The 26,836-nt window shown below is 33.9% G+C and overlaps 1 protein-coding gene across 1 annotated transcript in view; it reads left to right on the top strand.

Moving 5' to 3' along the window:
* Positions 1–26,836, top strand: part of HS6ST3 (heparan sulfate 6-O-sulfotransferase 3) — an 860,906-nt gene that overhangs the window by 430,382 nt on the left and 403,688 nt on the right. The gene's annotated exons all lie outside the window — the stretch shown is intronic.

The raw sequence follows: 26,836 nt of genomic DNA on the forward strand, positions 1-26,836 counted from the left end.
ATCTTTGTGGTATTAATGGGAGGAAACAGATTCCCTGGGGAAATGCTGATATCAAAGACTGGTAGAGTACAGCTCGTAATAATACCTTGAATTGATAAGAGTGTCCTTGAGTTCCTCTAAATAATTCAGGATTTCACACGTTTGAAGGATTTAAGTTAGTTGGAAGGAAGCATTTCCTGACAGTCAGAACTGTTAAATATCAGATCAGGTGACTGAGGGAGGTTAGAGAATCTTCTCTCCTGGAGGCTTCGAAAATGAAGATAGGTTCTCATGACAACAACATCATAGACTCATATATTGTGAGCCAGAAGATACCCAAGAGATTGTGTTATTCAACTTATTCAGCAGAGCTTGACATGTAGACACACTAAATGAATACTTATTGACTTGTTAGCTCCTTAATTACACAGATGAAGAAACTGAAGCCTAGAGAAGATAGGGGACTCGTCCAAGTTGACATGTGTTTAACAGAGTGGCAAGTGGGTGGCAGAGTTACAGGGGCAGGAGGGGAGACTTTTAACTCTAAATTCAATCATCTTTCCACTCTGACATATTACTATTTGTAAATGTACAACTATAATTTATGAAGTTTTAATTTAAGAAATAAAAAATAACAGTTTTAAAACTGTATAGAGTTTTTAAGTCTTAGAAAACATATTTCTAGCTACAAACCTGTTAGGTAGTTAAGCACTTGTATTATTATTCCCATTTTGTAAAGGAGAAAACTGAGTTTTGGAGAGGGTGAGTGTATTTCCAGGGTCACATAGCCAGTAAATATTCAGACTTTAACCAAATTCTTCTAAATCCAAGCCCAAAGCTTTTTGTACTTACATGGTACTGTGCTGCTTCTAAATGTAGCTTTGATTCATTTTTGACTATGAGTTCTTAATTTATGATATATGGGAAAATAGATATACATGCATGTCATTTGATCCAGTGAGTAACTGGCATTTTATTTAAAATGTACATTAATTATTAATACTATGGAAATGGGTCTTGATCAATGATACGTGTAAAAGCCAGTTGAATTGCTCATTGGCTACAGGAGTGGGGGAGAAGGGGAGGGAAATCATGTAAACATGGAAAAATATTCTAAGTTAATTAATTAAATAAATTGATTTTTAAAAATGTACATTCCTACTTTTAGTGATCCCTAGGAATAAGAACTGGATCTATGATTTCATTGATACAGGGAATTCTAAGATGGGGAAATTCATTCTACCAATTCAGATCAGCATCTTCTCTGGAATTTACTGTGCTGGCACATACTTGTAATCCTCAACTGTATGAGAGGCTGAGGCTAGCATATCTCTTGAGCATAGGTGTTCTGAGCTATAATGGGCTATGCTGATCTGGTGTCTCCACTAAGATGAGCAAAAAAATTGTAAGTCTCCAGATTACCTAGGGAGGGATGAAACAGGATGGAAACAGCAGATTTAAAGCCCATTAATGATCAGTAAGGGGGTTGGTCATGAGTAGCCTATGTCTGATGGGAAGCAAAAACAAGAAATAGAGCAAAAGCTAGAAAATGGTTAAGTGACTTGCTTGATTTCAAAAATTATAAATCAGAGACAGAACTTGAATACAGGTCTTCTGATTCTAGTTTTCTATTCTTTATGCTAAGCTGCCTTTCTGTATATTCACATTTTCATAGATATGATGAACTATTATTATTATTATTATTACTATTAAATAAAGCAAACTTTTTTATTCTGGATATGCTATATATTCATGTCAGTTTCACCTGTAATTCTAGTCTAATTGCAATTATATAATTATTTGTGCTTGACATTTGTTTCTAAAAACTAACACTTCTATAGCTAATACAAATAGAGTATTTTAGGGCTTTTAAAGTGCTTTACATACAATTTTTCATCTGTTCCTCTCAACAGTCTATTGAGGTAGATGAAGAAATTGAACCTGAAAGACAATAAATGACAGAGTTAATAAGTGCTTGAAGCAAAATTCAAATTTAATTCTTCCTGATGCTAAATCAAAGGCTTCATCCATTAATGCTACATATCTGCCCGGAATGCTCTTGATTATAGAAGGATCATAACAGAACTTTAGAATTTAGAAAAAAGATGGCTTGCATGGTCACTGTTCTCTCGTTCCTAAACTCCCTTCTTTTCCAAATAGACAAATGAAATGGTGAATAAGATTAAAGGAGGGGACTATGTAGAAAAAGGAGGAAAAAAAGACTTTGGAGAATGGAAAAACATTAGGTAGAATAGTAAAATAAACAAGAAATGAGAATAAAGAGGAAGGGAATGATTAAAAAAAAAGAATAAGAAATAATAGATTTTGACTAATAAGGGCCAATCTTCCCATACTCTTTTGCCTGTTGTCTACTTCATGTGGGAAAACAAAGATGGAAGAAACATAGCTTTGACTCATGTTTTACTTGCACTCTTTATAGTTAGCCATTTGATTTATTTGTGCTGCAGTTATCCTATCTGTAAAAAAAATCCCCCCACAAATCACCTTATATTACTTGATTCCCAAGTGAAGTGGGGTAGTAAAATATTGAGTAAAGGGTATGAATAGTTCCACATAGCCAATTTGACTTTAATTACTAACTTTCTGTCCCCAGTCTTCTATAATCAGGAGCATTCTTTTTATAAATAGATGGAAGACACAGATAATGATACAACTCTATTAGAATAAAATTACATGAGAAAAAAATTGAAATAATATTAGCCACATTTCTTTGACCACATGAGTCCATAGGTGTATTCACCTTATCTTTGAGATATAGCTAGGAGAAAAGTGTAATGGCAGTCAAGGTGAGAGTTCTTTTTAGACCAACAAAAACAGAACATTACTTCTAGAAACTGATATCTAGAGTATACTGAACACACTGATGCTTTTTCAGCAAGTAGAAACAATAAGATTTATTACTTATTAAAATTAATTACTGAAAATAGAAAATTGCCAGATAACATTTTCTCTTTCCCCCTCTTGCCACATTGTGTATTCTCACCTTAGGTGAGCTTATACATAGGGTCTAATGTCAGACTTTTGATATCCTGGGAGTCTTTACCCTCAGGGCTTAATTCTTTCCCAACTTAACATCTTTTTAAAAATTTGTTATTTATTTGTTCATTTGTTAAACTAAAATTCTCAGGTATCTCCCTCCCTTCTCTCCCAACACTAGAGAAGACATCACTTAACAGGAAGTTGTATGCATTTATAAAAGTAAGTCTTGCTTATTTTTATTCCTCAATTCTTCTAACTTCTTAAAAGGGTAATTTGAAGATACTTCTAGAGCTAATGAGTCCAAGCAAACAATTTTGCTTTACTTACCCAAAGCAATAATTATAACAGCTTACCTTTAAATTATACTTTAAGGTTTATGCATTATTGTACATGTAATTTTATTGATTCTCATAGTAATGCTATGACTTAGTTTCAATTATTCCTATTTTACAGAAGAGGAAACTAAGTCAGGCAGGTCATCATTAAGTGACTACTAGAGTCACTCAGACATTAAAGTACTGGAAGCAAGTATTAAACTCAGTTCTTCTGGACTCCAAATCTAGAACTCTCACCCACTACAATGCCTAACTTGCACTAGAATTGGTCAGTAAAGCTCCAACAAAGACATTGGAAAAAATGGACTGTTAATGTCTAAAGTTGAATGGCCTAAGGGTCTGAAAATGATGGAATTCTAAACATTTGAGTGTCCTCCTCTTCAAACCAATACTCTTCATTTATGAATATGCAGGATGTGTGTAAGGTTACGAATGATTGGAGGCAAGAGAAAATATGGAAGAATTGGCCTTATATTTCACCAGTTTTACTTGTGCCACCAAAGTAGAAAGGGGACACATGTCTTCTTGGATTCCATTGATAATAATGGAATAAGATATTTCTATAGCTGATGAACAAAATTATTTTTACAATACCCCTTCTGTCAAAGAACAAGTTTTGCTTTCATTATTTTCAATAGATGATGGTATTGAAGACTTAAAGAAAACAAAGAACTAGCCTAAGGTAATGAATGATAGGATATAAGTGAATTTGTCCAAATTCAGTTTTTGTTCAATTACCAAATGCAGGTAAGTATGCCGAGAGAATGTCAGATTTCATCAGGATGTCATTTTGCCCCTTTATAGGATCTATGAGCTTCTGGGAAATTTCTCTTTTACCCCTTCCTCCTTTTCTCCTATGCAAAGGCTTCCCTGCAGAGCTAGTTTGTTGGCATACCAAGGTTACTAAAAATCATGGTATTTCCCCAAAACTTTTAGGTTTTCTTTAGTCTCTTCCCACCTTCCTACATACACTGGCTTATTCAAATCAACTAAGCTCAATGTAATAAAGAATATATGACTACCAAGGTATTCATGATTTCAGAACAGATTGAGAAGAATGAGAAGACTTAAGATCGCTGCCACCAAGACCTGTCACAAGCAGGGACACCTTATTCCCCTTGCCTTGTCCTTCTTTTCTCAATTCCTAGGGCCAAGCCTTCCTGAGAACCTATCTAAGACATAAGAAGTCTTGCTACTACACTGTGATTTTGACTTTCTTTTTTTTTCAATCTCTTTTAAAATTTTTATTTATTTATTTAGTGAATTTAGAACATTATTCCTTGTTTATAAGAATCATATCCTTTCCCTCCCTTTCCTCCCCCTACCATTCCCATAGCTGACACACAATTCCACTGGGTATTACATGTGTCATTGATCAAAACTTATTTCCATGTTGTTGATGTTTGCACCAGGATGTTCATTTAGAGTCTACATCCCCAATCATATCCCCTCAACCCATGTATTCAAGCAGTTGTTTTTCTTCTGTATTTCTACTCCTAGTTTTTCCTCTGAATGTGGATAGTGTTTTTTCTCATAGATCCCTCCAAGTTGTTCAGGATCACTGCATTGCCACTACTGGGGAAGTCCATTACATTCCATTGTATCACAGTCTTTGTGTACAATGTTCTCCTGGTTCTGTTCCTTTCACCGTGCATCAATTCCTGGAGGTCATTCCAGTTCCCATGGAATTCCTCTACTTCATTATTCCTTAGAGCACAATAGTATTCCATCACCAACATATACCACAATTTGTTCAGCCATTCCCCAATTGAAGGGCATCCCCTCATTTTTCAATTTTTGGACACCACAAAGCATAGCTATGAATATTCTTGTACATGTATTTTTCCTTATTATCTCTTTGGGGTACAGACCCAGCAGTGCTATGGCTGGATCAAAGGGCAGACAGTCTTTTAGCACCCTTTGGGCATAGTTCCAAATTGCCCTCCAGAATAGTTGGATCAATTCACAACTCCACCAGCAATGCCTTTATGTCCAGACTTTGCCACATCCCCTCCAGCATTCCTTACTTTCCGTAACTGTCTTGTTAGCCAATCTGCTAGGTGTGAGGTGATACCTCAGAGTTGTTTTGATTTGCATCTTTTTGATTATAAGAGATTTAGAGCACTTTTCCATGTGTTTATTAATAGTTTTGATTTCTTTAACTGAAAATTGCCTATTCATGTTCCTTGCCCATTTATCAATTGGAAAATGGCTTGATTTTTTGGTACAATTGATTTATTTCTTTATAAATTTGAGTAATTAGACCTTTGTCAGAGATTTTTGTTATGAAGATTGTTTCCCAATTTGTTACTTTCCTTCTAATTTTGGTTGCATTGGTTTTATTTGTACAAAAACTTTTTTTTAACTTGATGTAATCAAAATAATTTATTTTACATTTTGTGATTTTTTTTCTAGCTCTTGCTTGGTTTTAAAATCTTTCTCTCTCCCAAAGATATGACATGTATACTATTCTGTGTTCACCTAATTTACTTATAGTTGCCTTCTTTATATTCAAGTCATTCACCCATTCTGAGTTTACCTTGGTGTAGGGTGTGAGATGTTTATCCAAACCTAATCTCTCCCATACTGTCTTCTAATTTTTCCAGCAGTTTTTATCAAATACTGGATTTTTGTCCCAAAAAGCTGGGATCTTTGGGCTTATCACACACTGTCTTGCTAAGGTCACTTACCCCAAGTTTATTCCACAGATCTTCCTTTCTGTCTCTTAGCCAGTACCAAATTGTTTAGTTTGAGATCTGGTACTGCAAGGCCACCTTTATTTGTATTTTTTTTCATGATTTCCCTGGATATCCTTGATCTTTTCTTCTTCCAAATGAACTTTGTTATGTTTTTTTCTAGTTCAGTAAAAAAATGGTTTGGTAATTCAATGGGTATGGCATTAAATTGGTCATTTTTATTATGTTAGCTCATCCTACCCGTGGCAATCAATGTTTTTCCAATTGTTTAGATCTAGTTTTCATTTTGTGAAAAGTGTTCATATAGTTCCTGTTTTTGTCTCAGTAGATAGATTCCTAAGTATTTTATATTGTCTAGGGTGATTTTAAATGGAACTTATCTTTCTAATTCTTGCTGCTGAGATATGTTGGATATGTATAGAAATGCTGATGACTTATGTGGGTTTATTTTGTATCCTGAAACTTTGCTAAAATTGTTGATTATTTCCACTAGCTTTTTAGTTGATCCTCTAGGATTCTTTAAGTAGACCATCATATCATCTGCAAAGAGTGATAGCTTGGTCTCCTCATTGCCTGTTTTAATACCTTCAATTTCTTTTTCTTCTCTAATTGCTACTGCTAGTGTTTCTAGTACAATATTGAATAATAGAGGTGATAATGGGCATCTGATTTTCACTTTCTTATGTAACCTAAGGACCTTGCAGCTTTGCCATGTATATCATTTTAGAATTTTAAGGAATTCTGAGGCTTTCCATCTTTGTTGCAGTTGAAATTATTTTTACCTGCTATTTCCTCCAATAAGAACATGAGCTTCTTATGCCCAAAGGACTTTAAAAAACTACCTGCCCTTTGATCCAGCTATATCACTGCTGGGTTTATACCACAAAGAGATCCTAGGGAAAAAGACTTGTACAAGAATATTTATACCTGTTCTCTTTATGGTGGTGAAAAAATTGGAAAATGTTGGGCTGCCCTTCAATTGGGGAATAACTGAACCAATTGTGGTATCTGTAGTTGATTGGATACTATTGTGCAAAAAGGAATAATGAACTGGAAGAATTCCATGTGAACTGGAATGACCTCCAGGAATTGATGCACAGTGAAAGGAGCAGAAGCAGGAGAACACTGTACACAGAGACTGATACACTGTGGTACAATTGAATGTAATGGACTTCTCTACTAGCAGCTATGCAATGATCCAAAACAAGTCTGAGGGACTTATGAGAAAGAACACTGTTCACATCTAGAGGAAGAACTGTGGGAATAGAAATACAGAAGAAAGAAAACTGCTTGATCACATGGGTCAATGGAACTATGATTGCGGATGCAGAATCTAAACCATCACCCTAATGCAAATATCAATAATATGGAAATAGGTCTTGATCAACAATACATGTAAAAACCCAGTGGAATTGCGTATTGGGTACAAGGGGAGAAAGTGAGAGGGTGAAGAACATGAATCATGTAAGCATGGGAAAATATTCTAAATTAATTAATTATATAAGAAATTTCAATTATAAAATAAAATTTAAGCTACCCTTAAACAACAACAAAAATGAATATGAGCTCCTTGAGGCAATAGATTGTCTCAATCTTTTTATTTGTGTCCTCAGGACTTTGCACATTGCTTAATATATAATAAGTAATTGCTAATTACTTTCTTTTTTAAATAATGTTTATTTATGCATTTATTTAATATTCAGTTTAAAAAATTCAAGTAAAAAATTCTGTCTGTCCTCTCTCTTCCCCTACCCATTGAGAAGGTAAGCAATATATCCATTATACATGTGAAGTCATTCAAAACATACTTCCATACTACTAAAATAGTAAAAAAAAAAAGTCTCTGTAGAGGGGGATAGCATTTTTCTTCTTAGGTCCTTTAGAATTTTCATATATCATTGTATTGACCAGAACGACTAGGTTTTTCACAGCTGATCATTATGAAAATATTACTGTTTCTGTGGACACTGCTCTAGTTCTGCTCACTTCATTTGATATCATAAATCTTCCCAGATTTTTTTAGAAAGCAGTCTGCTCATCATTTTATAGCATTATAGCATTTCTTCACGACCATATACCACAGCATCAATTGCCAGATTTCCAATTCAAATAGAATTTCTAGAAGTTTACATAAATTGTATTTTTCTGTTTTCTTTGATCTCTTATTATTGCTGGGTCATGCAGTTTCATAGTTAGAACATAGTTCTAACTTTCCCCAGAATGGTTGGATTAACTCAAAATTCTACTAATGATTTATTCTTTCTCTCTTATATTTATGACATGCACTTATATATATATATATATATATATATATATATATATATACACACACACACCACACTTTGTACTGCTTTGGTTACATCCCACAAATTTTGTTATGTTCTCTCGTTGTTATAATCTTTAGGAAAATTATTGAATTTTTCTATGATTTGTTCTTTGATCCATTGTTCCTTGATAAGAGATTGTTTACTATTCAATTAATTTTTAATTTATGTTTTCACAGTCTTTTAAAAATGTAATTTTGAATCAATATTATAACCTAAAATGGTACATTTAATTTTTCTGCTTTGTTTTTAAGGTTTTTACGCTCTAATATGAGGTCAATTTTTATTATGGTCTCCAGTCTAGATCCTCTCCCTATAATAAAAATAGTAATAAAATTAAAAATATAATATCTGAATTCAAAGAAACAGTGAATTAAATGATTCATAAAACATTACAGAGACAAATATTAGAGAATAGTGACATTTCAAAAAAAGGCCACATTTTGTTGATTATGAATAAATATGTGCTGGTCAATTCTTTTGTTGCGTAAGTAGAGGAAGATCAGCAGGCAAGTCAGAAATAAGGCACTTGGGGTCCAGGATCATCTTTGAAAATTATATCAGTGTCCATGGGAAAATTGAATTTCCTACATATTCTTGGAACCTTTGGATCTTGCCTGGAATAAATGTTATTTGATACTACAAATAAAATCCTTGTACAAAAGAGAATATAATTTTATAGCATTTTATGTACATATATGTGTGACTACAAGTACCCATAAATATCTATGCATTTATATGAGTATATAGATATATATGTTTAAATTTGAACTGGCCTTTCTTCAACATTTTCAATTTTCTTTATTTTTTTTCCAAAAAAATTTTTGCTTCCTCCTTGTTTAGTCTGGCTTAACCAAAAGAAAACTAGATTTTCTGGATCCTGATTCTTGTGGGTTCAGATAATTAACTTTTTGCGACATAATTTTCTTTATCTTTAAGAAGAGGATAATTATATCTATTTTTCTACCTTAGAAGATCATTTTGGAAATCAAATAAGTAAGGTACATGAAGTACTATAAAGCACTAAACAATGTAAGGTAGAATGAATGACACAGAGGAAAGAATACTGGTTCTGTCTCCATAGAAACTAGAGTGGATCCTGAAATGACTCCTTCATCCTTTTATGATCCTTACCAAATAACATAAACTTTCTAAAATCCCAGTTTACTCCAGTATAAAATGAGAGAATAATGTCTAATGTATTTCCCATATCTAAATAGAATGGTCCTCTTTTTCTCCTCTTTCCACATTCTTCCTCTGAATTCACTTACCTTCTTCCTTTTCACTACTTCCCACTTTCCTCTCTTCTCTCTCTTATTTGTCCACGTTCCCCTTTGCTAATTATTAGTCTTTCTCTACTTCATCTTCCCTGGGAAAAGCATTTAGCAACTTAAACTTGTTGTGAGGATAAAATGGGATAGCATTTGTAAATCTCTTAGCATAGTGTCTAGTAAACAATTTATAAATCCTTGTTTCCTCCCTCTCTTCCCCTCCCTCCCTTCATCTCTTCCTTCCTTCTTCTTACATGTGTCCTTGATCAAGAACTATTTCCTTATTAGTTGATATTTGCACTGGGGTAATCATTTAGAGTCTTTATCCCCAACAATAACCCCATCAACCCATGTGATCAAGCAGTTCTTTTTCTTCTGTTTTTCTACTCCCACAGTTCTTTCTCTGGATGTGTATAGTGTTCTTTCTCATAAGTACCTCAGAATTGCCCTGGATCATTGCATTGCAGCTAGTAGAGAAGTCCATTACATTAATTTGTGCCATAGTGTATCCATCTCTATACAGTGTTCTCCTGGTTCTGCTCCTCCCACTCTGCATCAATTCTTGGAGGTTGTTCCAGTTCCCATGGAATTCCTTCAGTTCATTATTCTTTTAAGCATAATACTATTCTATCACCAATAGATACCATGATTTGTTCAGTCATTCCTTAATTGAAGGGCAGCCCCTCATTTTTCAGTTTTTTGCCAACACAAAAAGCATGGTTATAAATCTATTTTTGTACATGCCTTTTTCCCTAGGATCTCTTTGTGGTATATACCCAGCAGTGGTAAGGCTGGATCAAAGGGTAGGCAGTCTTTTAGCACCCTTTGGGCATAGTTCCATATTGCCCTCCAGAATGGTTGGATCAATTCACAACTCCACCATCATTGGAGCAGAAGCATATTTGGGCCAAAGGGTATTAAAGATATTAGCATATGGTAGCATCTTTTAGGTCGACCACTTAATGACTTTTCACATATGATTCCAAACTATTTTCAAGTTAGCTGAGCCAATTCGAAGTCCCATCAAGGTTATATTTGGCAGCAACCTCCATCTTCAAGATTTAGTTAAGAGTGGATCCAACACCAGATAACACTATCATTTGGAAATAGCTTTTCTTAGACCATCTTCCATCTTCAAGACCTTTAGCATTCTAATTTCTTCCTTTTCTTTTTCACATCTCACTTAATACTACTTTGTCTTCTGTCCTTTTCCTTTATGTTCTTTCTTAGAGATTTACAACCAATCTTAAAGTATATTTCCACTAAAATCTATGTAGATGTTTAATATTCAATATGTTTCCACTTAGAAGTAACAATTTAAATTTTAACAGGCGTCTGCTGCAGATGCTATTGTAGGAATTTCAATTTCGATGGAAAAGTGCTGGGATGCGTTTGGGAGATATTTTGAGATCTTTCAAATTATGCCCCATGGGTAACCTACAACTCTACCTAACTACAGATCTGCCTCTACCTGCTATATGAATGTCATTTGTTTAGAATGTAAGGCCTTGAGGGGCACGGATGCCATTGTATTTATATGCTGTATATCAAGTAGTAGATTTCAGTGTTACATGTCATGAACATTCATACAAATCCAGCACAAATACAACTGGTTCAATGCTAATAGTCAGACTAGTTGGGATCAGGCTCATGGCCCTTTTTCAAAGTAATTTTCACTCTGATGGCCAATTTCCTGTTCTAGAAAGATTCTCCAACTTAATCACTTTTATAACATACTATGATTTCTGGGGTACTTTTTTCCATGATGTTGAATTTTATTCAACACATCATACTAGATATATATCACCTACCACCAAGGGGAAAAATGTAACAATGATTCTCTGCCACCTTGAAGTATCTGGTATGAGTGATGAGCCACAGTACAAGCAAATTAACTCAAACCTATGGGCAGAAGTCAAAATTTAATTGAATGAATATCATTGCAAGAAAGAGGATGCTCTATAAAATCAGAAGCTTTCTGTAAAGAGAGAAAATGCATTTAAGGAATGACTTTGGGGGGGGAAATGATTCATTTAAAGCCTTGCCTGTTCCTAAGCTTTCATTTTAAAAGAATGATTTTGTTCTGTTTTGTCTCCTTTATGCTGCTGCTTCCTGCCACTGGCTGTGTGTGTGTGTGCGTGTGCATCCTCTGAACAACGACTTTTCACTTATGACAGGTAAGAAGGACCATATTTGCTGACTCATTTTCTTCTTTGCTCTGGTGACAGTAGATCTTGGGGCTTGGGATTATAAATCACTTTAGAGATTTTCAAGAAGTTTACTTTATGCCCCAAGAAGAATTTATTGTTCTTAAATATGAAAATTGATAACTTTTTGTATAGTACCATAATAAACTCTTTTAATAACTGTCAGAGTGCACTGTTTAAATCATAGGTCTTATTTGTATACACAACCTTTTCAGGAATATACTTTTGTCTTCCATTACACTTTGGATGAATTCCTGAAAAGTTCACTGCAAATCCAATCATTTTTCTGAACTGGCTTAATTTATAATTTGAGGGATTTTTTATCTTCATTTCTGATTGATCATCCACTAGCAGGAGTTCTGCACATTTCAGAAAACCAAAGTTTTTCTGTTTCTCTGTCTCTTTATTGAAATATTTTTGATCTAGTGTCTCTATTTAAATGCCAAAAAAAAAAACAGGGACCAGGATTGTTTGAATCGTTTTGTGAAACAAGATTCCTTTGACAATAGAAATACTCTCTCCCAAATTTATTTTATGTATGGACTCTGAATTTTTGGTGAAGGGCAGGATAGGTCAGATGTAATCAAAAGGTCTGATCTTTCATTTAGTTTGTATTCTTATATCCATATCTCATATATTCTCATGTTCAGTATTGCCCATCAATATTTTTCATTCATTAATGAGAAAAAAGTCATTTTTTTTGTTTTTCTGGGACAAAGTTTATAAAAAAGCAAGAAAAGTGGTCATATTTGAGGTTATGCACTATGAGGCAATGTGGTTGAGTTAATAGAGGCTTGGAGGAAGAACTGAGTAAGAAAAGTCCCTGTAAACAATTCACCTAATTTCTCTGAGCTTCTAATGACTTTTTGGGAGTTAATTCCCAATTACTATGTGATGTGTAAGCTTTATGGTATTCTTCCATAACCAGGGCTCTCCACACTTATGACATCATCATTATCATTTTACGAGAAACAAAAATGGGGGTAAAGCAATGCCATCTTTCTCTTTTATCAGAAAGGTCCAAAGTAGAAAATTAGTCACTTTAAAATGTCAATAAAACAATGATAATCAGACCTGTAAAGCATTGAAGTTTTATAAAACTTCATACATATATTAATTTGATCTTCCAAGTAACCACATAAGGTAAGTGCTATAAGCTTTTTATCCTCAGTTTTGTTTTTTGTTTTTGTTTTTGCACATCAGGAAACTAAAACTCGTGGAAATTGGGACTCATGATTATAGAGTCAGTGCCTGGAATTTAACTCTGTCTTGACTCTAAGCATATATTATGTGCAGTATGCCATACTAGATACTAAAGAAGAGAAACAATTAAAAAAATTACAAAGTTTGACCTCAAGAAACACCCCCACACACACATATGCACAGACAGATAGATAATTGTACATATTTTATGAGAAATAAATACGTAGATACAAGGATCCATGTATCTCTAACTCTATCACAGAAAATTACTGGGACAGTAAATAGGGACAATGAACTCATAGTATTGTCTGAAATATAATGATTTGAATAAATGTCAAAATGATTGTTTATTTCAACCCTTTTAAGATGAATCAGATATTTAAGTCAAAACTAGAATTAACTAAAAGATGTATAATTTATATGCTTCTCATGGACCATCTTATATACAAATAATGAACATGCATCAACTACATAAGTAGTGAATACATTTGTCTATCTGACAGAGCCACAAACTCATTTTAGCCCAGTTAAAACAACGAAACAAGGCATTGTCTTTTTTGCCTGCAGTGCCACAGAAGAGTTATATTTCACAGAGACCTCATATGAAGCTTGCACAGTAACATCACTCTATGAAATAGAACCTCTCTCCAGAGTACATGTGTCACACAGAGTGCTGAGCCATTAAATATAGGGTTTTCTGCTGCCTTTACAGAACAGGAGGTAGTTCTATTAGTGGCTTAAGAACAGGCAGCACTGTCACCTTAGCTGGCTGTGGGACTCTAAAGCTACTCTAAGTATGTTTGACTACTGGCCATCCTAATGACCAGTTTGATTGTAGCTCATCTGGAAAGCCTGAGTGGACAGGCCATGTGGACTTGTGCTGAAGGGTACTCCATGCTTTAGTTCATTTCTTTTGAACATAGAGATGTGGTTTGGTGACAGCTTTTAAGTTATACTTGAATTTAGCTATCATGTCTTCATGGGTGCTCATTTTGTAGTTGAAGCAATTTCATAATGAAGTTCTCATGTGCCTTCAAATAAAACCTTTTGAGGTACTCTCCAAGACTCGGGCAGCATTTTCTCTCTAGTGTAAGTGATATATTTTTTCACAGTATGATGAATGTGGAAATATGTATTGTATGATAACACATGTACAACCTAAATCATACTACCTGCCATCTTGGGGAAGGGGAAGGTTAAGGGGAAAGGGATGGGAAGGAGGAAGAGAATATGAATCACTGTCAGAAAAACAATTATTAAAAATTGTATCAATATAATCTGGAAAAAATGAAAATTAAATAAAATTATAAAAAAGACAGATAGTGGTAAAATAAAACTCCATGGTATTATGTGATTCAGCTGAACTGAAATATTTCCCAAATTGTCTTTTACTCATAAATTTTTGAAGAAAAGAAATCTACCAATAGACATTGTTTCTGAGCCATATGAATTCCATCTGGCATGTCTTCTGTACATATGCTATGGATAATGGCCCAGAGCTAGTGAGGCATAGTTTAAAGATATCAAGGACAAAGTTCCATATTTCAGCTGAAAGGGAGTTGATGATAAAGGAGAAATAATCCTTCCTTTTCCCTTAGAGGAATTTTGTAAGAAAAAAAGGAGGACTTTTATGCTTGTTGCTTCATGTTTTAAAATTTGTAATATGAAGCAATCCTCGACCTATTTATGGTTTCAGTGGTTTCAGAGATTTAGAACTAGACAAGACCTCAGAGATGATTTGGATCAAATCCTTTATTTTACATAGAAGATAATTATGGCCAAAGATGTTATGTGAAATCACTTGCCTGTGGTCAAGGAAGTTTAAGCAGTGGAACAAGGACCAAAAGTCATCTGTATACTACTATTTTGAGGTTTCCATTGCAGTTTGGCTTGTATGGGGCACACGGTATATATTTCATCAACTTTAACAGATATTTATTAAGGATACCACTGTGCTATGGAAAACAATTAAATAATATATGGTCTGTACCTACATGAAGTTTGCAGTCTAGTGGGGAAACTTGTATAAACCATTTTGAAAATGTTTGTTGTCTACTTGAATTCTTTTGTTTTTTCTTTCCTTATCCCTACCTTTAGTACCAGAACTCTTCAGTGTGGATTCACCTTTCCACCTCTTTGTCAGCTTGACATGGTAGTCCCTTAATCTATTCTTCATTTAACTCTTCCCACTTACATCCTGGTGCAATTTAATAGTTCTTCCTTGCCCCCAAACTCTCCCTCTTCTGCCTCATGACAGTGGCAACAGAATGTGAACCAAGAAAATCTATGTGAGTATAGAGGAGAGTACGTGTAGTTAATTTTAGAAAATCCCATTGCTTTCAGAATCAACTTGTTTATTAACAGGGTTTCATGTTCCAAAAAAAGCTATTACTTGTAATCCCCTCCTTCTTCCCCCAAGGGATGACAAGACCTCAATTACTTATATTTTAAAATATTTATATTTTAAAATAAAAATTTCATTAAGAAAAATGATTTAACTTCCCTTAAAGAAAATGTCTACTTCTTAAATATTACTTCTTAAGCTCTTAGGTAGAGGAAGATAAGGGAACTCACAGGAGAATGTTAGGAGAAAGTTGTTGTTTTGATGACTGTTTCCTCTATTGAATTCTTTAATCTCAAGTAAGCAGTGGCAAAAGGTCAACTAAAATTACTGACAGCATGATGCCATCACAGTGTCTTTTTGGGTTATATAGTAGCTTAATGAAAATCCCAATCTCATTCCAACAAGGAAGAGGTAAGGGAAAATGGGAATAGAGTAGTGTAATTGATGTGGTTTCATAAAGCTCTGCATCTAAGGGGTCATGAGATGATTGCATTTTTGTTATATCTGAAACTTCATTTTCTTTCCCTGCTTCCCTGATTTGTGATTAGCACAGGGGCTTTGTTGTGCATTGTGATACCACAAACACTAAACTATGTCACTCAGAGTCAAAGGTGAATTCGTGTCTCGTATAAGCATCTGGTGAGTTTGCTTTAGTATATAAGGGAAATAAATGGTCAAGGACCACTGGATAGGTGTGTTGCTTGGGAAATTAGTAATGTAAGATCCTTGAGAACAAGAACTGTTTTTGCTCTTTGTATCACTAGTACTTCATTTCATTCCTGGAACATAGTAAATAGTTTAATAAATGCTTATTGACTGATTGAGCAGATAGAAACCCTAGGGATAGTCATGTTATTCATCTCAGGAACATGCATGTGTTTACAGGCTTTGGTTTTTCTTTGGTTAGACTGAAGACTTGCTTGGTGTGTGTGAGAGGAATGGAGTGGATGATGTGAAGGAAGGTCAGGAACACAAGGAGAAAGTAGGTAGCTCTGTGCATGCTTACTTGTTCACTGAAAACAAACACATATGATCAGTTAATTACCATCGAACACAAACATACCAGCAAGTCAATAGATTATGCCTATGTTGACAATTCTTTTTTGCAAATAGTGTTTGTTTAACCAAAGGTTAATATCCTCATTAGAGTTTTAGCATCTCAAAAATAATTATATCCTTTAAAAAAGCACAATGATAACTGGTTTTATGAACAAAAATAATAAAATTTAAGATGAATTTATTACTTTGGTTGCCAATCCCTGTCATCTGTGATCAACATTGTGATAGCCAAAAAATATTCAGCAACAGCATACCATTAGCAATATAGTCTCAGATCTGTTCATTTGTTCCCTCCTTCATGCATTCCTTCCTTCTTTCCTTGACTCCATCTATCTATCAGAAATATTTTAAAATACAAAATCATCAGTTTCCTAATACACATAAGGATTATCAACAAAATGTGTGGAAAGTATTAAAAACTAAAGATATAGGAATAAAACTGCCATAATTTTTCAAAGTAAAAAAATATTGCTAGCAAATTTTAAAAGTTAAATCCAATAAAGACAGACAGGAATGGATCTCCTGGTTGATGGTTATTGCTTAGGAAATAGTTTGCCATTAAAACACACATGCACTCACAATCCTAAAGAATTACTCTCTGAATCACAAATTGGACATTTTGAATACTAATATTTGGCATATTCTTCTTGTTAAGTTGTAAATTACAGCCTATCTAACAGGATGGAAACCTTTCCAAAATTTTCTAAATGCTCTCCAAAGTGGCTGAAAATAGTTTTAATGTGTGACACATTTATTTCTTTGTAATTGTCACATTTCATCCTGTGTAACCACATGGGAGAATTCCCAGAACATCCACAGTCTACAATTTAAATCTATCAGAAATGAATGAAAAATGTGAATAAGAAAGCTCTTGTAAAAGAGCATTAATAAGGTGAGCATGGATGTTCTATAAATGAAACTCCACAGAATCATTAGACATATAGTATATATATGTATATATACTTATACTCACATGTTCATATACAAATAATCTCATCTGTAATGCTTTTTAAAAGTGTTTCTTAGAATTCCCAATAGTTGATCCCAGACATCAACTGGAATTGAATTTTGTGTAAAATGTGACTTGGGGGTCAAATTGTGTATATTTTGATGACTGTATAATAATGTTTCTGTTGCTAAAGTTAATTGCATGGCCCTTAAAGGTATGACCCTCTTAAACTTCTCCATTCTACATCCTGTCATAACACCTAATAGAGTGGTAGGTAAGCAGTATTTTTAAAACTAAAGACTGTTTATGTAAATACTCATTCAATTAAATTCAATTGAATTTGTTATATTTTTCTTTCTTTAGGAAGTTAAAATTATATTTTAAATAATTTTCTCTCTCTGTCTCTGTCTCTCTCTGTGTCTCTGTCTGTCTGTCTGTCTGTCTCTCTCTCTCTTTCTCTCTGCCCCCTCCCATAAACTTTCAAACACACAACAGAAATATTCTCTCAGTGTTTGAAACTCCTGAAGCTTACTTGATCCCAATTCTATCTCTCAGACTATATTTCTTTCTCCATATCACAGCCAGTTTCCAGCCATTCTCTACTGAAAGCTCACTTCTTAAAACTGAAATTCTTAAATGGATACAAAGGAAAGTTAGAATCTTTGTACCTATGCATTCGTGGTCACAAAGCTATTCCTCTTTTATCCATTGGCTTTGAATTAGCTTGGAAAGGGCACCTATAGAAATTGTGTGTGTCATCAATTCCTTTCCAAAACTGGGAATGTTACCACCTTTTTGGTTTGCTATTTGTTCTTCCACCATTGAAATCAGGTCTTCTTTTTCGATAATGATTCTTGCTTTGAATGAAATCAATGAATACAGATGCCCATGTAGGTTCTATCCCCCCATACAATTCATTGATTAAACTGTCATCGTCACACAGGTTTAGAACAGTTGTGGGGTAGGTGCAGACGTCCTTATGCTACTCTACCCCTTATCCATATGGCTTTCAGATGACTTCCACCTGTAGCATTGTGTAACTGAAAACCAATCACTCGTCTCCTGAGAGTGAAACAACTTCTGCTGCTGAAATGGAAATTGACAGGTGGTGTTAGCTACAGCTGCACCTGATTGTCTGGGGAAAAATTATTTTGTGTAATTGTTAAAACCTCGCTAACACCTAATAGAATGAACATATTATTCCCCATACCGATGGGTCTGGGAAGTCAGAATAAATATTGTGTGCCAGGATTTAAAGATGTTTAAGGCTGTCAGTTCTTTCACAATGGGAAAAATTAATTTGAATTGCTGATAAGGGAGAAATATACAGTCCAAATTAAATTTAATAAATAGAAGGGTATATAGAGATATATATTCTTTACACTTAGCATTTCCATGGAGAGAATATGCCAGACCTCATTTCACTCAAATAACCAGAGATATCAAGAACTACTGGATTGTGGCTTTTTCCTAAGAATTGTTGAATGTGTCAAGTTGGTGCAAAAGTCATGGGCAATATCTGGGTTAACCTTATACTTTAATGTAAAAGATAATGATGTGTGTCACAAGCAGAATATAGAGTGGATGTCAATGATATATGACACGTTTTCCATTCACTATTCCTTGCAAATCATCTGCTGTTCTCATGGTTGGTATAAAAGGAACTGACCTTAACAAGGTCTTTTTTGCCTTTCAGTGATGCTCAATATTTTTATTTGACGGCTAGGAAAAACAAAAGATAAGACTCCAATATGTGTTAGTTTTCTTGAGTACTAGTCAGACTAATATTTTTTTGTTTTTGTTGATTTATATAACAATGCTGAGTTGTAAGACTTATAGTTATAATTTTAAAAACACTTTCCACATGTGTACTATGCAATTTTGACATATAAATGCTCAAAATTATATTATAATTTATATAAAATATATTTCTAAATTTGCATAATATATAAATATTTACATGGGAAACATCTTATAAATACTAAGTATATTAATATGAATATTTTTCATTATATAAAATATATATTTATATTTTCCTTAGTTTTGTAAGATGTTTAATACTTATAACAATATTTGTCCAAAAAAATCTTAAGATGTTAAAATGTCTAGCCAAATATAATAAGATTGAATCTAACTGGAATAATACTAAAATTTTCCATTTGGGTTTTTAAAAAACATCTTCACAGATCTCAGATATATGAGACAGCAGTTTGCCTAAGAAAAATCCACAATTTTAGTAAACATGAATATTGATGTGGGTCAGCATTGTGATATGCCAATCAGAAAACTAATAGATGCTTAGACTACATCACAAAAAGCATAAATTTCAAGACAAGGTGAGTTATAATCCTGCTTGTGTTCTTCAAAATTAAGAGCACATCTGGAATGTTGAGTTAAATTGATGGCATCATATTTTAGGAAAAGCTCCAACAAAGTATTAAGAGCATCCATAGAGAGATCAACCTTGTGGGCCATTCTGAAATCCCAAGCAAAACTGCCTGAATGAGATTAAAAGGTAATTAGGGTATTTTTAACAAAAGAAAGAAAAAGACAAGACAAAATTGGTAATGTTAATTTGTGGTTTTCTAAATCATCGTGTAATTTCGGGAATCCATTTCTTGTTAAGTTTGATATCACTGATCTAAAGGATAGCTACCAAAATGGTGGAAGGCATTGAAATTTTTCATCTGAGGATTATTTGAAGGATTTGGACATATTTAATCAGGAGAAAATAATATATTGGGGGGGCCATATAGATTTCATCTTACTTATGAAATATGCAACCTCCACACCTATAGTTTTGAACCCTTTCCTCTTCCTTTACAATGTTGGGCATCATCTTCATTTTCATCAATCATCTCTACTCCCTCAAGTACTTTTAGCTTCTTCAACTTTGTTAAAATCTTTCCTCCAATTACAAATATATTCAGGCTTCCCTTAGCCTGTAATATTTCCTTACTTTACCTTTCTATCCCAAGTAGTCATCCTACTTCTCTCTCCCTTGCCACCCAACTTATGGAAAAAGTAATCTACATGCCTGTTTCCAGTTCCTCATCACTTACTCCTCAACATCTTGTACTCTGATTTCTTTCCCTCGCACTGTAGTAAAACCATTCTCTTCAAGCTAGCTAATGATGACCTTATCATAATCATATATAAAGTTCCTCTTATCCTCCTTCATCTCTGTATCATTTGGTTAATCACATGTTCTTTTTTATTTTCTTTTTGTTGTCTCATGGGATACTGGATGCTCTAAGTTGGCCTTGTACCATTCTAACTGTTGATTCTCATTTTTGTTTGCCAGTATTATTCTATTTTTCATCTCAAATTTGGTTTTTTCATTGGTTTCATCTATGATTCTTTTATCTTTTTCTTCTTTAGTGTCTCTATTCATGAGCACCTTCATTCCTATGTACTTAAATATCACTTCTTGGTAGATGACTCCCAAATCTACTCTCATTGCTCACATCCTCTCTCCATACTCGCCTTTCCTACTTCTTCCTGCATATCTCCAACTCAAGATGCTCATTTATAAACTCATCATCTTTCCTAGAATGGCACAGTGTGGTGAAGAAATCACTGAGTTTTGTATTAGAAGACTGGATTTATAAACTTAACTCTGACAAGAGCTACTGTGACAGTGATCATGTCATTTAAATTTCTGAGCCTCAGATTTATCATTTATAATAATGCTGATTATACTACTAACTTTATAATTTCATTGTGAGGAAAGTGCTTTATATATCTTAAATATTCATACAGATAAAGGAAATCTGGTATTTGGGAGTTTCCTTCAGTCAGATATGCTTCCATATACTATGTGACTCATGTACATGATCTGCCATATATTTGCCATAGAAGTTCCATTCAATATGCTGAAGACCTTTCTTGCTTCTTCTCAGGATCACAAAGATACCTGTAGAGCACTCTGACTGTCTACCTTCCATCCTTTGCTACTTTCACATGACTTGCCCCTCTTTTTATTTGATTATATAATTTATTGAAACAATCAATTACTCTTGTTCTTCTATGGTATTTCCCATTGTTTATATATGTCACAGCCTACTCATATTTACAAGTATCTTCCCATGGCCCTTTGTGTGAAAATAATTTTTAGTTCTTCAGGGGCAATAGCCTTCTTTGTCCAATAGTAATAGCTAATGCTTTAATATTTACAAGATGGATCTTCATCTTCATGGGAAACTTGTGGTCAATAAAACAGCTTTGAAAATTCCCAAAGGCAATTCAGCATTTGTTTCACTCAGGGTCCAATTAATCATCCTTCTTTACTATCTACAGTTGGACAAACTCAATAGCAAGATATCCCTTCTCAGAATGATGCTTTTAAATGCAGAAAGAAAATACACAGATTTGTAAAAGAAACCATCTGTTGAAATATAATTTTATAGACACAGAAATACAACTAACATCCACACACATATACATACACAAGTTTACAGATCACAAGTGAAGAACACATATTTTGTGGAGTATATATCCAAATATGTGTTGAAATCAAAGCAACAATCTTTCATCACTCACTTGGTCTCTCCTGTGGAGATGGAGGAGACTATCTTTGAGTGACTCACAGCTTGTCCAGAAAGCCATGCAACATTCTGCCATCAGCATACCAAGAATATCTGGAGAACTTCAACATCTAAGGGAATTTATATTTGACCTGGATTTTGCACAGAATTCCCTCTTTTAGAGTGGCAAGCATGTGAACTTTTTTCCCTTTTGCTTGAGGCATATTAAATATTCCCATTTCTAGGATTAACATTTCAAATTTCTTCAAATAATATATATATATATATATATGACATGAATTCTAGGCCCTTCAATATCTTTCTTTTCTTTTATAGAATTTTAGAGCTATTCAGTATTTTCAATAAAATGTGTTGTTCATAAATTAAATCTATAAATGTTGTCTGACAAAGACAGAGTAGAGTAGGGCTGTCACCTCCTTATTCATAGCACTGCTTTTTTTTAGCTGTTTGTTTATTACTGAGTTTGAAATCCATTAAAAAACCTCTAAATCTTTTTATTCCAGAAAAAGTCATATCTTACCAAGGCTTCCCCATCTTGGTCCTATGAAATTGATTTTTTTTAAAACTTGAGGTTAAAGATTTTGAATTTATCCATATTATATTTCATCTAAAATTAAGTTCCATGTTAGATTTGGCCCATCTTCTAACTTGTTAAGAATTATAGAACTCTTGAATGTTACCAGTTGTTAGCTTTCCTTATAGCTTTGTTTTCTGCACATTTGGTTATTCTGTCTATGCCTTTTTGCTAAGTCACTGATAAGAAAAAATATGTTAACATAGGCCTAAACATAGATTCTTGAATACCTCTTTCCAGGCTGATATTTCAACATTAGTGGCTGCTCTTTGGTTTTGACAATTAGGCCAGTTCAAAAGCTACTTAATTATGCTATTATTTAGTACACATGGTTCTTTTCCACAAGAATGGTATGAAGCCTTTGTTAAAATCTTGGTATCAATAGCTATAGTATTTCCTATCTTCTCCTATGATAACCCTATCAAAATAATAAAGGAGGATAATCTGACTTGCCTGGTGTATTGTTGGTCCTTTTGATTACTGCAATAAGTTTAGTAATCATTCTTTTAATAATTTATCCTAGATTTTCTAGGAATAAAAGTTGAGTCATGGGTCTATTACTTTCAGAAACTATTCTCTTCCTTTTTTAAAGTTCTTTTCAAAACTGGGGCAGTTTGCCTCCTATCATCCTGTGATATCTTTCCCATAATTCTTTATGATGTTTTGAGTATCCTTGATAGTGCACAAGTTTCATTCTTCCCATTTTTTCCATATTTTGGGATTTAGTTCATTTGGGCCATATGATCTCAATTCATTTCCAGTGCAGATTTGATCTCCAATATATATATTTACATATTTTGTGTTTCAACACCCAATTAGCCATTTTCTTCTGTCCTTTCAAGTCCAAATAGTCCATACAGTTCTTTTTGGCAGAGAAAACATAGGCAAAACAAGAATTTAGCAATCTCAAAAACCATAGGGCATCAGTACCATCCCATATGTCCTGCAAATCATTTTTTATCAATAAACAAGTTGGGATTAAGTGCCTATTGTGTCCCAGGGATTTAACTATGTGCTGAGATAAAAAGACAAATGTGAGCTACTCACTGTTCTCAAGGCACTTTCAGTGTACTGGGGGATATGTGTTTGAAGAGTTGTAAATATGGGATATATAAACACACACACACACAAATTCTCTTCTGCAAGTTTCCTCTTCTAAAAAATTTAGCTAAATAAACTTTTTAAATGAAATATCATATGCCCAAAGCTTGTCAATTATACTTCCCAAATATTTTCATCATTGGTCATATAATTTTCACATTCCCTTAAATCTTCAGGTCCTCATCACATCTTCCCTGAGGTCTTCTTGACCTTTCTGAGGCCAAATAGTCTTCCTGACTCCAATCTACCTCCCTTCTAATTGCTCCTAAATTCAATTATTTACTATTTCCAAAACATTCTTATCTCCCTTTCTTCTCTTAGAAATATTTTCTTTTAGGAAGCATAAACCATATTCTTTCTCCTAGTTTAGAATAGTGAAATTGAAGTCTGCCAAAGGTAAGTTACTTGCTTGAAGTCTAATTGCTAGCAAATGGCACAGGGAGAATTGGAATAAATATATTCAGATTTCATATTCAATACTCTCCCCCTTACTATGGTGCCATACTGGCTCTTATTTGTCTAGAACTCCACTTAAAGAGTTGGAAAAACTTGAGTTTGCCTGTGGTATGTGCTGGCTTTGTTATTCTGAACAAGCAACTTAGCCTCTCACTTCCAACACATTCTCTAAGACTGTAATTTGCAAAGTATATATATATATATATATATATATATATATATATATATGTATGTATATATATATATATATATGTATTGGTAGAAATAATTTCTTTACTAAGTTTTTTCTTACTTTGATGACATCATAGGTCCATAACAATGACATCATCATTTACAACAATAGTAGCAGCAATAGCAACCAATAAAATTACAGTATTGGATTTAGGTTCTCTATCCAATAGTCAGTCTCATGGATTTTTCTGTATAATCTCTCATGTCAACTTCCATTACCCAAGATTCTTAGAGTATAAGACATGAAGGAAATAATTTTGCTTTTTAGACCCCAAGTTTCCAAGACACAAAGCTATTAAATTCAGTAAGGAAGCTGCTGGCTATAAAGGTAACTATGGTATTGGCCTGTTGACCCTTTCAGAGCAAGAATGATGTTTCTAACTGCATTAACATCAATAAATCATAACCTGCCCTTTGCCCTTTGCACAGGCTCAAGGAAAGCAATAATTGCATGGGACTGTTTAAATCTTAATTTAAGTATAGTGAACTGAAAATCATTCCAATGAGAATCTAGCCAAAGCTGAGTCATCCCTATTGCACTTCCACCCTAACCTCTGGGGTGTATAATGACATGATAATAAGTATTTGGGAAATAATAATGGTTAGTACTGTATATTTTTAAATCAAAGAATGAACTTCTGGGCAGGATGGATTTAAACTAAAAAGGAAGAAGGGTATAATCTCTTTTGTTTCTCATTGCTATCCCACAGCAGATAGTTGCTCAAGGCTGTCTCTACATGCTCTGTTGTGAAATAGTATATGAACTTTGTGCCTCAGTTTCCAAGCTATAGAATGGAGAAAAATTGCATCATTAAGGCGTGATTTGAGCAAGCAAAATAAAAGTCAAAGTAAATCATGTTGATAGGTAGTCAGTCAATTCTTAATTAGCCATCAAACAGAAATTATACAATTCCTTGATAGTATATTTTATTACTGTTCTTCGGAGTTCCTTTTGGGTTACATATTGACACCTAATCATGTCTACCATGTGTATTTATTGCACTTTGGGTAAGACTCATTTTTTATTCTTTAGAAATAGTTGTTTTCCATGTCTCACAACCATCAAGCAACATCTGCCAAATGGATAATGAAGATAGGCATTTACTTGAATGGGAAGCTTGGTAAAAGAACCTTGTAATTCTCCTAAAGCAACCCTGTCCACTCTCTTCCTCCTGTTCAACTCTGGGCTCGACTCAATGCACATATATATATATATGGTCTATAACAATATACACATAAGGACAAATTGTTATGATATCCATCTAAATACATGAGGAAATAGTCATTCTTCATCTACATGAAGGCAGTAGTCTAAATGCTTTGAATGAAGATTCTCTAAGGATTCTTCTATCTATGGGGAGAGAGAGAGAGAGAGAGAGACAGACAGACAGACAGACAGACAGAGAGACAGAGAGAGACAGAGACAGAGAGAGACAGAGAGAGAGATATGCCTCCTATTTCTTGTGATTTTTAATGCTTTCTAAACCTGATCCCTATTCTTGACAGCCTGTTGAGGGAATGATGCCTGGGGCATTACACATAATCCAAAGTCTAGATATTCTTTTGAGGGATAATTGCAAGTAATTTTTATTATTGTTGAATAATAAAAAAAAATAATGATAACTTATCCAAGTGCCATCCATTATATGTGTTGGTAGTATATATAATCTACAAAATAATAATAAAATGGTGTAGTAGCAGCCAAGGTCCAACAAGAGTCCTGGAAGACCAGCAAATTAACCTTTGATGACACCAGTGTCCTGGTCAGTGAAATGTAACTCTTGAGTCAAAGTTATATATAGAGTTGTAGAATGACCTTTCCTAAAAGTGTTGGGATGATCAGATTGACATGGTGGATGGCAGTGAGTGGTTCCCTTCTGTACTCTGGAATCACAAGAAAACCAGATATTCCAGAACAAAACATAAATGCCCCAATCCAATCTGTTTGATATGGTTTAGTTCAAATGATAATGACAACTAAAGCAAGCAATCAAAGTATGTACTTGGGCTGAATGAGATTAATATAAATGGATGACATTGATCATTTCATTATGTTACAAAACTACATAACAAAACTAGATACAGAGCTCAACAGTATTAGCCAAACACCATTAAAATCTAGAAGTCATTACCCTATTGAAACATCTATATGGAAACATGTCCAAAGAATAAACTTGCATTTGAAAGATGTCTAAGACTCCTTGTGATCAGGTTAAATATATAAAAACTAGATTTGCTCATTGCTGCATGAGAGTAAAAACTGTTTTTTGCCAAGAATAAGTATAGAGACCTGATCTAGTATAACCAAACTTTATTGAAAGTCACTCTGCCTTTTTTGTCATGGTGCATATAGATTTCAGAGCTTCCTAGCACCATAAGCCTTACCCCAGGATCTCTCTAGAGAACACAACAACAAACATTGCACCTCTTCCCTATAATAGAAAGTATTATAGTCAAGGAAACACTCAAGCATCTAGTTAACAAAGTGACTTTATCCTAGTACAGAGTATAAATTCTAAGCCCTTCATGTGAGTACTAGAGGAGACTTTTTCCTTACTCC

The sequence above is a fragment of the Monodelphis domestica genome, chromosome 8 (assembly GCF_027887165.1).
Source record: "Monodelphis domestica isolate mMonDom1 chromosome 8, mMonDom1.pri, whole genome shotgun sequence".
NCBI classification, from domain to species: Eukaryota; Metazoa; Chordata; class Mammalia; order Didelphimorphia; family Didelphidae; genus Monodelphis; species Monodelphis domestica.